The 16,213-nt window shown below is 39.7% G+C and overlaps 1 non-coding gene across 1 annotated transcript; it reads left to right on the forward strand.

Annotated features, from left to right (window-relative positions):
* The first annotated feature begins 4,247 nt into the window (after positions 1-4,247).
* On the forward strand, positions 4,248-4,355 carry LOC112768186 (small nucleolar RNA R71). The gene has a single exon (XR_003185623.1). It is a non-coding gene; the product is annotated as a small nucleolar RNA R71 (small nucleolar RNA).
* Positions 4,356-16,213: the final 11,858 nt, after the last annotated feature.

Raw genomic sequence — 16,213 nt, forward strand, 5'->3', positions numbered from 1 at the left:
ATCTCTCTATTTGACACCTCGGCTTGCCCATTAGTCTGAGGATGGTTGGCTGTTGCAACCTTATGAATTATCCCATTCTTCTTCATTAATCCTGTTAGTCTCCTGTTACAAAAATGGGTGCCTTGATCGCTCACGATTGCTCGTGGTGATCCAAAGCGACAGATAATGTGGTTTCTCACAAAGGAAATAACAGTGTTAGCATCATCAGTGCGGGTAGGAATTGCTTCCACCCATTTGGAAACGTAATCCACAGCTAACAATATATAAAAATAACCATTAGAATTTGGAAATGGACCCATGAAGTCAATGCCCCAAACATCAAAAATTTCACAGAAAAGCATAATTTGTTGAGGCATCTCATCCTTCTTGGATATATTACCAAATTTTTGGCATGGAAAACAAGATCTACAAAATTCAGCAGCGTCTCTAAAAAGAGTAGGCCACCAGAATCCACAGTCAAAGATTTTTCTAGCCATTCTTTGAGGGCCAAAATGTCCTCCACTCTCAGATGAGTGACAGGCCTCTAAGATGGACTGGAATTCTGATTGAGGCACACACCGTCTAATTACCTGGCCAGCGCCACATCTCCATAAATATGGGTCATCCCATATAGAATATTTAGACTCGCTTTTCAGCTTGTCTCTTTGATGCTTAGTAAAGTTTAGAGGAAAGGTGCGGATAACTAGATAATTAGCTACAGGTGCATACCAAGGGACTACCTCGGATACTGCTTGCAGGTTATCAAATGGAAAATTATCAGCTATAAGAGTGGAGTCATCTTTAATGTGCTCAAGGTGACTCAAGTGGTCTGCCACTAAATTCTGGTTACCACTCCTATCCTTAATTTCTAAATCAAATTCTTGTAGTAGTAGTATCCAACGTATAAGCCTTGGTTTGGATTCCTTTTTAGCTAATAAATACTTTAGAGCTGCATGGTCTGAATACACTACTACTTTCGTACCAAGTAAATGGGCTCAGAATTTATCCAGAGCAAAAACAATAGCAAGAAGCTCTTTCTCAGTAGTAGTGTAATTAGACTAAGCGGCATCTAAAGTTTTAGACGCATAAGCTATAACAAAGGGGTCCTTACCTTCACGCTGAGCCAGTGCTGCTCCTACTGCATGGTTGGAAGCATCGCACATTATTTCAAATGGTTGGCTCCAGTCTGGTCCTCTCACAATTGGAGCTTGAGTCAGGGCGATTTTCAGCTTTTCGAATGCTTGTTTGCAATCCTCACTGAACTTGAACTCAATATCCTTCTGCAGTAGTTTGGATAAGGGAAGTGCTACCTTACTGAAGTCCTTAATGAATGTCCTGTAAAAACCTGCATGGCCAAGGAACGAACGGACTTCCCAAACAGAGGAGGGGTAAGGTAAACTAGAAATAACATCCACCTTTGCTGGATCTACAGAAATGCCAGTATTAAACACAACATGTCCTAGTACAATCCCTTGTTTAACCATAAAGTGACATTTTTTAAAATTCAATACAAGGTTTGTACTGACACATCTATCTAATACTCTAGATAATCTATCTAAGAAAAGGCTAAAGGAATCGCCGTATACACTAAAATCATCCATAAAAACCTCCATACAGTCCTCAATAAGATCAGAGAAAAGACTCATCATGCACCTTTGGAAAGTAGCTGGTGCATTGCACAAGCCAAAGGGCATTCTCTTGTAAACATAAGTCCCAAAAGGACATGTGAAAGTGGTCTTTTCCTAATCTTCAGGAGCTATATGAATCTGGAAATAACCTGTGTAATCATCTAAAAAAGAATAATGTGATTTACCTGACAGGCGATCCAACATTTGATCAATAAATGGAAGAGGATAGTGATCCTTACGAATGGCCTGGTTGAGGCGTCTGTAGTCAATGCAGACTCTCCAGGCGTTCTGAACTCTGGTTGCCATGAGCTCTCCATGCTCATTCTTCACTGTAGTGACTCCAGACTTCTTGGGCACCACTTGTACTGGGCTTACCCATTCACTGTCTGAGATGGGATAGATGATATCTGCCTCCAGTAGTCTGGTCACTTCCTTTTTGACAACCTCTAAGATAGTGGGCTTCAGTCTTCTCTGGGGTTGACGGACAGGCCTTGCTCCCTCTTCTAGAAATATCCTATGCTCACAGACTTGAGGGTTGATGCCCACTATGTCTGCCAAACTCCAACCAATTGCCTTCTTGTGCCTCCTCAGCACACTAAGTAACTGCTCTTCTTGTTGAGAAGTGAGTTCCCTTACAATGATAATTGGAAACTTCTACTCATCTTCAAGGTAAGCATATTTGAGGTGTGGAGGTAGGGGTTTCAATTCTAGCTTCTGCTCATGGTCAGGCTCTGGATTGTCTGGAGCTGGTGACAATGGTAAAGTACTGTCATTGTCCTCTGAGAGTGTCCCCACACTTGGACCTTGTCCTATGTACTTCTCTTCAAACTCCTCCTGGTGAACTTCAGCCACGGTTTCATCTATGATGTCACACTGGAGGATAGAATGATCTTCTGGAGGGTGCTTCATAATTCCATTCAGATTGAAGCTTACTACTCGGCCGTCTATTTTAAAAGAGTATGTTCCTGAAAAAGTATCTAATTTAAACTTCGAGGTCTTCAGGAATGGTCTTCCGAATAGGATTGATGATGGCTTCTCTGAGTCATTTTGGGGCATCTCCAGGATCTAAAAATCAATGGGAAATGTGAGCCCCTTAATGCCCACTAATACATCTTCAGCAACTCCAGCCACTGTAATAATGCTTTTATCTGCTAACACAAAACGAGCTGCCGACCTTTTTAAGGGAGGGAGCCTCAAAATATCATATATAGACAAAGGCATTATACTCACACATGCTCCTAAATCACACATGCAGTCAGAAAATACTACAACACCAACAGTACAATTAACCATACATGGACTTGGGTCACTACACTTTTCAGGTAAACCTCCCATTAAAGCAGATATGGAACTTCCTAAAGGAATCGTTTCTAATTCATTAATTTTGTCTTTATGTATACATAAATATTTTAGAATCTTTGCATATTTAAGTACCTGTTGAATAACATCAAAAAGGGGAATAGTTACCTCGACCTTTTTGAATATTTCTACCATTTTGGGATGAGGTTCCAGCTGCTTCCTGGGCTTCCTTGCAAGTTGTGGAAATGGAATAGGAGTGGCATTTTCTGCAGTGTCTGCACCCTTTGGTTCTTCTTCCTGTGATTGAGCTTCTTCCTTTTCAGCCATGTCCTGTATGTCCTCTTCCTCTTCAACATCTTCTATTTCCACTACCTCTTCAGCTGAGGCGTGTTCTGGTGGTCTTGGCTCCTCCTGATTCCTCTCCTGCAGTGTGGTTCCAGACCTTAGGGTGATGGCATTGATGCCACCCTTTGGATTGGGTAATGGTTGAGAGGGGATTCCACTGGAGCTCAAAGGCTGGTTATTGGAGTTATTCATTGATCCAATCTGTGAGACAAGAGCTTGCAAGGTAGAGTTCAGACCATTTAGTGTTGCATAAAGGTTATTTTCCATGGCCTGTTATCTCTGATCAATAGATTGTAGTAACTCATCATTAGTAGATGAAGAAGGATAAGTAATTTGAGAGGTCTGCTGTTGGGTATTCTGTGATCCTTAGGATTGCCTCAGGTGAGGTGCTCTGTAAGGTTGGTTCTGGTTCTGCTGCCTGTTGTTCTTATTATTCCACCTCTGATTTTCCCAATTGTCTCTGCCTCCTCTGTTATTGTTGTCCCTCCAATTCTGGTTAGAATTGTCCTGCCATCCATGGCTGTAACTGCCACCTTGATTGTACCCTTGATTGGGGCGGTTATAGAAGTTATGAGTGGTTGCCACGGTGTTGTCTTCCTGCTGGAGCTGTGGACATTCATCAGTATAATGGCTATAATCATCACAGACTCTGCAAACTCTCTGTGGGACTAACTGTTGGCTTTGCTGTGGTAGAGAAGGTTGAGCTTGATGAACTTGTTATTGATTCAATTGCATCTGCTTCAGTAAGTTGGTCATTTCACAGATACTCTGAGTTAGAGCAGCAGTCTCTTTGCTAGAAGAAATTTCTACAACAGCTTTTGAACGGCCTTATTTCTGCCTATGATTCCGAGTAGATTTAGCTATGTTGCTGATCAATTGCCATGCCTCATCAGTGGTCTTGTACTTTTTCATAGACCCATTGCTAGCACTTTTCAATGTGGTCTTATCTTGGGGCCTCATGCCCTGTGTGACGTAACCGAGCAACACTATCTTGTCAATCATATGGTGGGGGCATGCTTCCAGAAGATTATTGAAGCGCTCCCAGTATTCATAGAGAGTCTCAGATTCATCCTTAACAATCATGGAAATGTCTTTTCTCAGTTTATCAGTAACTTCAGCTGGAAAGAACTTTTCCAAAAATTCTCTTCTAAGTGTATCCCAGTCGGATACAGTTGCTGCGGGTTGAGTGTAGTACCACTCTCTTGCCTTTCCCCCAAGAGAGAATGGGAAGGCTTTTAACAAGATTGAAGTTTCATCTGCACTATCACACCTGACAGTAGAACAGGCTACTTGGAAATCTCTCAGGTGCTTGATAGGCTCTTGAGCAGGTAAGTCATGAAACTTAGGCATCAAATTGAGCAGTGCAGTCTTTATTTCAAAATCTGTAGCCACCGTTGGGTGATGCACTTGAAACGGTTGTATTGAAAAATCAGGGGCTCAAACCTCCTGGATAGTAACTCTTCTAGGTGCTGCCATGTCACCTGTACGTAAATCAACCAAATCAGTAGAACAGGGGCTGGTTTCTTCCTCAAGTGACATTTCAGATCCGCCCTCAGAGAGGGCTAACCGATGCCGAGCTTGCCTTATTTGTGAAATAGTTCTTTCAATCTCAGGATCGAATGCTGGCAAGCTTGGATTAGGAAGTGAACGCGTCATCTAACGAAAGAAACATGCAGCTCATAGTAGCAAAATAAAATAAAATGCAAATAAATAAATTCCAATCAATAACTTAGCACTCTATTGCAACTCCCGGGCAACGGCGCCAAAAATTGACGTGGCGAAAATTGGCGAGTTAAGAATTGTTATAAGATATGCGTTGCAAGTATAGTTCTCAACCAACCAGAAATCCGCCTATCAATTTAGAAGGGTTGTCACAAAAATTAAAATCAAAATACTTGGGAGTATGAATCACAGGTCGTCTCCCAACGAGTTGCAGAAAGGTGTGCTATTTTATTAATCAGATGTTTTCAAAAATGAATTGAGTTGATGAACAGGAAATTAAATTAGAGAATTTATGTGATTTAAATAAAAGCCTTGACTGGGAGTAGATTAACTGGAAGCCCTATTCTTGTTGGAGTACTCTCAAGATTAATTGACAATTGAAGGTTGTTCTGTTTAGTTATCCCTTACTAGGTAAGGGAAAGTCAAACAAGTTGGAATGCTATTTCTATTCACAAGTTCCAATCCGCTTAATTTAAAGGGATTGGTGTCAGTGACTAGAGGGCAATCCAACAATAAACCCAATTATAATTTTTCCTTTAAGCATTCCAACTCAAGGTCTTCCTATCAATCAACTCCCAATCAAGTTATGGAACTACTCGCTCATCGTGAATGTAGAATCCATAACATAAGAAAGGGAATTAAAGAAAAACATGATAAATAATAATCAAAGAAATCAATTAAAAATAAAAGTAATTTTTGTATTAATAAATTCTAAAATAATCCAATAGTGAAATTGAGTAAATTAAGGATATGGAAGAGTAAGAGACAAGTAAAGGGAACGAACTAGAATGATGAAGTCTTGCTAAGGCAATAACTCTTCTCAATATCCCAATGCAAAAACAATAATAATTGAAATACTAAGAACTATGAATGTGTAGAGAGAAAAACCTAGAGGAGGAGTAAAACTAGATCTAAAAACTAAAAATGTGTAGAATGAATGTTCTCTCCCGTTTCTGCATGTTCCCTGGCTCTAGTTTGCTTTTCTGGGCCGAAAACTGGGTCAAAACAGGGCCCAAAATCGCCCCCAGCGAATTCTACAGATTATACAGATCGCGCATGTCATACGATCGCGTCATTCATGCGGACGCGTTATTCAGCGTTTGCTTTGCCACGCGTGCGCGTCGTCCACGCCTTCGCGTCACTGATGCAGTTTCCAATCCGCGCGGTCGCATGAGCCATGCGTCCGCGTCACTGCAATTTCCTCTATATCGCGCGGCCGCGTGAGCCATGCGTCCGCGTCACTTCTCACTGGTCATCTCCTCAATTTCTTGTGTTCCTTCCATTTTTGCAAGCTTCCTTTCCAATCTCCAACTCATTCTTGCCCTATAAAGCCTAAAACACTTAACACACAGATCACGGCATCGAATGGAATAAAGGAGAATAAAAATACATAATTAAAAGTCTCTAGGAAGCAAGTTTTCAACCATAAAGCATTTTTAGGAAGGAATTATAAATGCATGCTTTTTTAATGAATAAGTGGGTAAAGAGTTGATAAAACCACACAATTAAACACAATATAAACCATAAATTAATGGTTTATCAAGCACCTACAACCAATCAACTGCTCCATCAGATACTTGAAAGGTTGGATCGGCAGGAACAAAAAGCAAAGCTAAGAGAGCGCCGTAACAAGCGCCGATTCACATACCTCAAGGAGCTACTTAAAGGAAAATACAGAGACTCAGACACCCCGGACTCCACTTCCTCTACCAGCACAGGGAGCCATGACGGTCCCGACTGTGGAGATACTGCTACCAGCCCACCTTTGTTCCTGAGAGATGGCACCGAGGACGGTGCAAAGCCTTAAGTGTGGGGAGGTCGGTCAGTACCTGACTTCCGGAGGTAAATTCTCTTCCCTAACACCAATAAAATAGGATATTTAGTTAGTTTTTCTTTTGTAGAATATGATAGATTGCATAATAATAGATTAGTTGCATGCATGTTCTACTTGATTGAAAAGACAATAAGTTTCTTCTAAGACCCTATTTTTAGAACAAAATTTCACTAATTTTAATTAAAACTTTTGTGTTAAATTTGCTTGAAGTTGTATTTGGAACATGATTTTTGAGCTAAAGAACACACAACCTGTGAGATTTGAGCCTTTATGCATGGTTACATTATTTAACCATAATTATTTTGTTCTTGTGTGTTTACTTCTCTATGATTGTAATTTATATTTTGTTTCATCTTATATGTCCAATGTTTAATATATTTATGTGCTTGTATATGATTGAGGCCATTATTTGTTTAGCTCACTTATCCCAAATAAGCCTACCCTTTCAATTACCTTTGTTAGCCACTTTGAGCTTTTAAATCCTATTTGTTCTTTATTTTACCACATTACTAGCCTTAAGCGGAAAAACAATTATATATCCCAATTGAATCTTTGGTTAGCTTAAGATCAAATTGTGTGTCAATTAAGTATGGGAAAATTGTGGGAACAAAAGATAATAAGGAAATGTGTCATGATGATATAATGGGAATTTGGGTACCTACTCATGTGAAACTATAGAAAATTAAAAATCTATGTGCATTGATAAACTACGTTTATATTTATTTAAAAAAAATCCAAAAACATTCAATAATTAAATAAGGGGACAAAATTACCCCAATGTTAAGTTAAGAATTCAAAGATCAATGCATGTATGATAAAATTAAAATAAAAGTTGATACAAGAGTATGGAATGTGAAAGGAAAACTTTTGGGTAGCTAGGTATGAAATTTAAGTTACATAGCATATATATGTGTGTGATTAGGTGAAAGCTTGGGTTAATTAAAGATTCAATTTATAAGCTTACTTAGCCATATATATATATATATATATATATATATATATATATATATATATATATATATATATATATATATATCCTTACCCTTACCTTGGCCCCATTACAACCTTGAAAAGACCTCATGATGTTTGTATTGGTATATTAATTGCTGTTGATTGGTTAGGTGAAGAACAAAAATTAGAAAGCATGATTAGAAAAGGATAGAGTGATTACCCTATACAGTAGAGAGATTAGAGCATACATACATCATCAGTAAGGGTTCAATGCTTGAGTTCTATGTTCCCTTGCATTTTTATCTATTTCTACTATATAAGAATTGAATTAGTGGAATTTGATTTGTGATTCTCTTGAAGAGCTTATTTACTTTTGACCAAGTGGACAAAAATCATATAGTTGCATTCACATATATAGGTTGCATTGCATTGCATGAGTTTTACATGTTCCTACTCATTTATTTTATCTCCTTCAACTAAGCATCAGAACATGCTAATGACTAAGTGTGGGAAAGTTGATAAACCACTATTTTATGGTTTATATTGCGCTTAATTGTGCGGTTTTATCAAATCTTTACCCACTTATTCATATGATTAGCATGCATTTATAATTCCTTCCTAAAAATACTTCATGGTTGAAAACTTGCTTCCTAGAGACTTTTAATTTTGTATTTTTAATTCTCCTTTATTCCTTTCGATGCCGTGATCTGTGTTAAGTGTTTCAGGCTTTATAGGGCATGAATGACTTGGAGATTGGAAAGAAAGCTTGCAAAAATGGAAGGGACACAAGAAATTGAGAAGATGACTAGCGAGAAGTGACGCGGACGCATGGCTCACGCGACCGCGTGACATAGAGGAAATTGCAGTGATACGGACGCATGGCTCACGCGACCGCGCGGATTGGAAACTGCACAAGTGACGTGAAGGCGTGGACGACGCGCACGCGTGGCAAGGCAAAACGCTGGATGACGTGATCGCGTGACATGCGCGATCTGCAGAATCTGCAGAATTCGCTGGGGCGATTTTGGGTCCTGTTTTGACCCAGTTTTCGGCCCAGAAAAGCAGATTAGAACCGGGGAACATGCAGAGACCAGGGACAACATTCATTCTGCATTATTTTAGGTTTAGATCTGAATTTACTCCTCCTCTAGGTTTTCTCTCTACACATTTCATAGTTCTTAGGATTTTGATTTTGTTGCTTTTTGGATTGGGATATTGAGAAGAGTTATTACCTCCGTCAAGACTTCGTCACTTACTCTTTCATGTCCTTTATTTACTCAGAGTTACTCTTGGATTATTTCTAGAATTTATTTATACAAGAGCTATTTTTATTTTTAATTGATCCTTTTGATTATTATTTATCATGTATTTCAGTATTTCTCTTCCTTATTTTGTGAAATTTACATTCATAATGAGCGAGTAGTTCCATAACTTGATTGGGAGATGATTGAAAGGAGAACCTTGAGTTGGATTACTCAAGAGAAAAATTGTAATTGGGTTTATTGTTGGATCGCCCTCTAGTCACTGACACTAGTCCTTCCCAAGGGAGAGGATTAGGACTTGTGAATAAAAATTGCCTTCCAACTTGCTTGACTATCCTCTACCTAGTAAAGGATAACTAAGCAGAACAACCTTCAATTATCATTTTAATCTTGGGAGAACTCCATCAAGGATAGGGCTTCCAACTAATCTACTCCCAGTCAAGGTTTTTATTTAAATTACATAATTTTTCTGGTTTAATTCCCTGTTTATCAACTCAAACCATTTTAGGAAACATCCGATTAATAAAATAGCACACCTTTCTGCAACTCGTTGGGAGACTACCTGGGATTCATACTCCCAGTATTTTAATTTTAATTTTGTGACAACCCCTTCTAAATTGATAAGTGGATTTTCGGCTGGTTAAGAACTGTACTTGCAACGTATCTCTTATAATAAATTCTTAACTCGCCAATTTCTGCCACGTCAGATATTATGAGGAGTGATTTGACAATTGACATTTAATTTTGGCTCTCATATACACTTGAATTCATTATTCTACTTCCTATTTTAACTTTCACACCAAGTGTTTGTGAAAAAACTTTTATGGCATTTTGAATTCTATTTTATTTTACTCTCACACTTTAATGCCTCCCTTTTTCACAACACTTGCAATCCACATATATTGAGATTATCATTCATAATTGTCATCATACAAATACTCTCTAAATTGGTATATTTAATAATTGATGCTTGAGTTATGCTTCTCATGCCTATTACTTGCATGCTTTTAACCATCTTACATCTAATTGTTATGAATTGCCTTTATGATTTATACTTAATGTCCTCCATACATGTTGTAGCTACCATGTATAGGACATCATTATTACTTTGGCATTCATTGTTGCTTGGATTTCTCTCCTTCCAATTGTTAGTAATATATATTTGAACTTAATTATCTTTCTTCCTTCTTTAAGATGGCCACTAAACGAGGAAAAGAGAAGGCTTCTGAAAAGCCACCGGCAAGGAAAGGAACCAAGAGAGCCCCGGCTAAGGCGCCACCATCTACCAGTGTCAAGTCGCCAACAAAGTGGGTAAAGAGGATCATTAAAGTTGATGAAGCAGAGAAAGCATTTCCCACACGGGACTCCACACGGTTCACTATGCGTTATTGCGAGCAGATGTTTCCCATCCTAGCTGAGAGGAACTACAATATTGAACATCTACTCATTATCCCAACCCATTTTGTTGATTTTTTGGAGCCCCGCATCAAGAGGAGACAGTGGGGATTTTTTAGGAGGCAACTGCGAGAGGCCAACTGGTGCGCAGAAATTGTGATTACACTTTAATTATGTAAAATTCATCGCTCTTTCTTTCCCTGGTAGTGGCGCCAAAAACATGATGCCAATACCATGGTTCACAACTTCGCACAACTAACCAGCAAGTGCACTGGGTCGTCCAAGTAATACCTTACGTGAGTAAGGGTCGAATCCTACGGAGATTGTTGGTATGAAGCAAGCTATGGTCACCTTGTAAATCTCAGTCAGGCGGATATAAAATAGTAATGGGGTTTTCGAAAATAATTAATAAAATAGGGATAGAAATACTTATGTAAATCATTGGTGAGAATTTCAGATAAGCGAATAGAGATGCTTTCGTTCCTCTGAACCTCTGCTTTCCTGCTATCTTCATCCAATCAGTCTTACTCCTTTCCATGGCTGGCTTTATGTGATACATCACCATTGTCAATGGCTACTTTCGGTCTTCTCTCGGGAAAATGATCCAAATGCCCTGTCACGGCACGGCTAATCGTCTGGAGGCATCACCCTTGTTAATGGTTTCATCTTATCCTCTCAGTGAAAATGGTCAACGCACCCTGTCACGGCACGGCTATTCATCTGTCGGTTCTCGATCATGCTGGAATAGGATTTACTATCCTTTTGCGTCTGTCACTACGCCCGGCAATCGCGAGTTTGAAGCTCGTCACAGTCATTCAATCATTGAATCCTACTCGGAATACCACAGACAAGGTTTAGACCTTCCGGATTCTCTTGAATGCCGCCATCATTCTAGCTTACACCACGAAGATTCCGATTAAGAGATCTAAGAGATACTCATTCAATCGAAGGTAGAACGGAAGTGGTTGTCAAGCACGCGTTCATAGGGAATGATGATGATTGTCACGTTCATCACATTCAGGTTGAAGAGCAAACGAATATCTTAGAAGCGAAATAAGATGAATTGAATAGAAAACAGTAGTACTTTGCATTAATCTTTGAGGAACAGCAGAGCTCCACACCTTAATCTATGGAGTGTAGAAACTCTACCGTTGAAAATACATAAGTGAAGGTCCAGGCATGGCTGAGATGGCCAGCCCTCTCAAACGTGATCACAGGATCAAAATACAATCCAGGATCCCGGATGTCTCATACAATAGTAAGAGGTCCTATTTATAATAAACTAGCTACTAGGGTTTACAGAAGTAAGTAATTGATGCATAAATCCACTTCCGGGGCCCACTTGGTGTGTGCTTGGGCTGAGATTTAACTTTCCATGTGCAGAGGCCATTTGTGGATTTGAACGCCAGGTTTTGATCCTTTTCTGGCGTTCAACTCTGGTTTTTGATCCCTTTCTAGCGCTGAACTCCAGAATTGGGCAGAGAGCTGGCGTTGAACGCCGGTTTGCGTCGTCTATTCTTGGCCAAAGTATGGACTATTATATATTGCTGGAAAGCCCTGGATGTCTACTTTCCAACGCAATTAGAAGCGCGCCATTTCGAGTTCTGTAGCTCCAGAAAATCTACTTTGAGTGCAGGGAGGTCAGAATCCAACAACATCAGCAGTCCTTCTTCAACCTCTAAATCTGATTTTTGCTCAAGTCCCTCAATTTCAGCCAGAAAATACCTGAAATCACAGAAAAACACACAAACTCATAGTAAAGTCCAGAAATGTGAATTTAACATAAAAACTAATGAAAACATCCCTAAAAGTAACTAGATCCTACTAAAAACATACTAAAAACAATGCCAAAAAGCGTATAAACTATCTGCTCAACACAACACCAAACTTAAATTGTTGCTTGTCCCCAAGCAACTGAAAATCAAATAGGATAAAAAGAAGAGAATATACTATAAATTCCAAACTATCAATGAAACATAGCTCCAATTAGATGAGCAGGACTTATAGCTTTTTGCCTCTTGAATAGTTTTGGCATCTCACTCTATCCATTTAGGTTCAGAATGATTGGCTTCTATAGGAACTCAGAGTTCAGATAGTGTTATTGATTCTCCTAGTTCAGTATGATGATTCTTGAACACAGCTTCTTTATGAGTCTTGGCCGTGGCCCTAAGCACTTTGTTTTCCAGTATTACCACCGGATACATAAATACCACAGACACATAATTGGGTGAACCTTTTCAGATTGTGACTCAGCTTTGCTAAAGTCCCCAATTAGAGGTGTCCAGGGTTCTTAAGCACACTCTTTTTTTTTTTGCTTTGGACCTTGACTTTAACCGCTCAGTCTCAAGTTTTCACTTGACACCTACACGCCACAAGCACATGGTTAGGGACAGCTTGGTTTAGCCGCTTAGACCAGGATTTTATTCCTTTAGGCCCTCCTATCCACTGATGCTCAAAGCCTTGGGATCCTTTTTATTTCCCTTGCCTTTTGGTTTTAAGGGTTATTGGCTTTTTGCTCTTGCCTCTTGGTTTTAAGAGCTTTTGGCTTTTTCTGCTTGCTTTTTCTTTTTCTTTCTATTTTTTTTTCGCTTATTTTTTTTTCTGCAAGCTTTGTTCTTTGCTGCTTTTTCTTGCTTCAAGAATCATTTTTATGATTTTTCAGATTATCAAATAACATGTTTCCTAGTCATCATTCTTTCAAGAGCCAACATATTTAACATTCTTAAACAACAACTTCAAAAGACATATGCACTGTTCAAACATACATTCAGAAAACAAGAAGCATTGTCACCACATCAATATAATTAAGCTAAGTTCAAGGATAAATTCGAAACTCATGTACTTCTTGTTCTTTTGAATTAAAACAGTTTTTATTTTAAGAGAGGTGATGGATTCATAGGACATTCATAACTTTAAGACAAAGTCACTAACTACTAATGATCATGTAATGAAGACACAAACATAGATAAGCACATATCATAGAAAACGAAAAACAGAAGAAATAAGAACAAGGAATGAATCCACCTTAGCGATGGTGGCGTTTCCTTCTTGAGGAACCAATGATGTCCTTGAGCTATTCTATGTCTCTTCCTTGTCTTTGTTGCTCCTCCCTCATTGCTTTTTGATCTTCTTTTATTTTATGAAGGATGATGGAGTGCTCTTGATGTTCCACCCTTAGTTGTCCCATGTTGGAACTTTAATTCTCCTAGGGAGGTGTTGATTTGCTCCCAATAGTTTTGTGGAGGAAAATGCATTTGAAGCATCTCCGAGATCTCATGGTGATGAGCTTCATACGCCTCTTGAGCTCCATGAATGGGCTCTCTTACTTGCTCCATCTTTTTCTTAGTGATGGGCTTTAGAGATGAATCTTTCCATCTCCCATGGCTCAGAGGTGAAAGCACATGCCTTCCCTTTCCTGTTTGAGGTTTCTCTGGCCTTAGGTGCCATTAATGGTAATGGAAAAACAAAAAGCTTATGCTTTTACCACACCAAACTTAGAATGTTGCTCGTCCTCGAGCAAAAGAAGAAAGAATAGAAGAAGAAGAAGAAGATGTGGAGGAGATGGGGGGATGTGTGTATGAATGTGAGTGGTGAATGGAAAACAGAAGGGATGATTATGAATGGAGAGAGAGTGGGTGAGGTGGGTGGGGATCCTGTGGGATTCACAGATCCGGAGGTGTCAAGGATTTACATCCTTGCACCCATTAGGCATGTAAAATGCCCTTGCACACAACTCTGGGCGTTCAGCGCCAGGTTGGTGCCCATTTTGGGCGTTCAACGCCATTTTGTTGCCATTTCTGGCGTTGAACGCCAGAACCATGCTTGTTCTGGGCGTTCAGCGCCAGGATGCTGCCCATTTTGGGCGTTCAGCGCCAGAACCATGCTCTGTTCTGGCGTTGAACGCCAGGCAGATGCTTCCTCCAGGGTGTGATTTTTCTTCTGCTGTTTTTGATTCCGTTTTCAATTTTTATATTTATTTTGTGACTCCACATGATCATGAACCTATAAAGACATATAACTAAGAAAAATATAGTTAGATAAATAAAAATTGGGTTGCCTCCCAACAAGCGCTTCTTTAATGTCAATAGCTTGACAGTGGGCTCTCATGGAGCCTCACAGATGTTCAGAGCATTGTTGAAACCCTCCAACACCAAACTTAGAGTTTGGATATGGGAGTTCAACACCAAACTTAGAGTTTAGTTGTGGCCTCCCAACACCAAACTAGAGTTTGACTGTGGGGGCTTTGTCTGACTCTGCTTTGAGAGAAGCTTTTTCTGCTTCCTCTACATGGATGCAGAGAGAAATCCTTGAGTTGTAAACACAAGGTTGTCCTCATTCAATTGAAGGATTAATTCTCCTCTGTCCACATCAATCACAGCTCTTGCTGTGGCTAGGAAAGGTCTTCCTAGGATGATGGATTCATCCTCTTCCTTTCCAGTATCCAGGACTATGAAATCAGCAGGGATGTAAAGGCCTTCAACCTTTACTAACACGTCCTCTACTTGTCTATAAGCCTATTTTCTTGAATTGTCTGCCATCTCTAATGAGATTTTAGCAGCTTGCACCCCATAGATTCCCAGTTTCTCTATTACAGAGAGGGGCATGAGGTTTATCCCTGAACCAAGGTCACACAGAGCCTTAAAGATCATGGTGCCTATTGTACAAGGTATTATGAACTTTCCAGGATCCTGTCTCTTCTGAGGCAATATCAGTTGATCCAGATCACTTAGTTCATTGATGAACAAGGGAGGTTCAACTTCCCAAGTATCAATGCCAAATAATTTGGCATTTAGCTTCATGATTGCACCAAGAAACTTGGCAGCTTGCTCTTCAGTAACATCCTCATTCTCTTCAGAAGAGGAATACTCATCAGAGCTCATGAATGGCATAAGGAAGTTCAATGGAATCTCTATGGTCTCTAGATGAGTCTCAGATTCCTTTGGTTCCTCAGAGGGAAGCTCCTTATTGATCACTGGACGTCCCAGGAGGTCTTCCTCCTTGGGATTCACGTCCTCCTCTCCCTTATTGGGTTCGGCCATTTTGGTTATGTCAATGGCCTTGCACTCTCCTTTTGGATTTTCTTCTGTATTGCTTGGGAGAGTGCTAGGAGGGATTTCAGTGATCCTTTTACTCAGCTGGCCCACTTGTGCTTCCAAATTTCTGATGGAAGACCTTGTTTCATTCATGAAACTCACAGTGGCCTTAGATAGATCAGAGACTAAGTTTGCTAAGCTAGATGGGTTCTGCTCAGAATTCTCTGTCTGTTGCTGAGTAGATGATGGAAAAGGCTTGCCATTGCTAAACCTGTTTCTTCCACCATTATTAAAGCCTTACTGAGGCTTTTGATCCTTCCATGAGAAATTTGGATGATTTCTCCAAGATGAGTTATAGGTGTTTCCATAAGGTTCACCTAAGTAATTCACCTCTGCTATTGCAGGGTTCTCAGGATCATAAGCTTCATCTTCAGAAGATGCCTCTTGAGTACTGTTGGGTGCAGCTTGCATTCCATTCAGACTCTGAGAAATCATATTGACTTGCTGAGTCAATATTTTGTTCTGAGCCAATATGGCATTCAGAGTATCAACTTCAAGAACTCCCTTCTTCATAGGCGTCCCATTACTCACAGGATTCCTCTCAGAAGTGTACATAAACTGGTTATTAGCAACCATGTCAATGAGTTCTTGAGCTTCTGCAGGCATTTTCTTTAGGTGAATGGATCCACCTGCAGAAGTATCCAATGACATCTTAGCTAATTCAGACAGACCATCATAGAATATATCCAGGATGGTCCATTCTGA

This window comes from Arachis hypogaea, chromosome 17 (genome assembly GCF_003086295.3).
Source record: "Arachis hypogaea cultivar Tifrunner chromosome 17, arahy.Tifrunner.gnm2.J5K5, whole genome shotgun sequence".
Taxonomy (NCBI): Eukaryota; Viridiplantae; Streptophyta; class Magnoliopsida; order Fabales; family Fabaceae; genus Arachis; species Arachis hypogaea.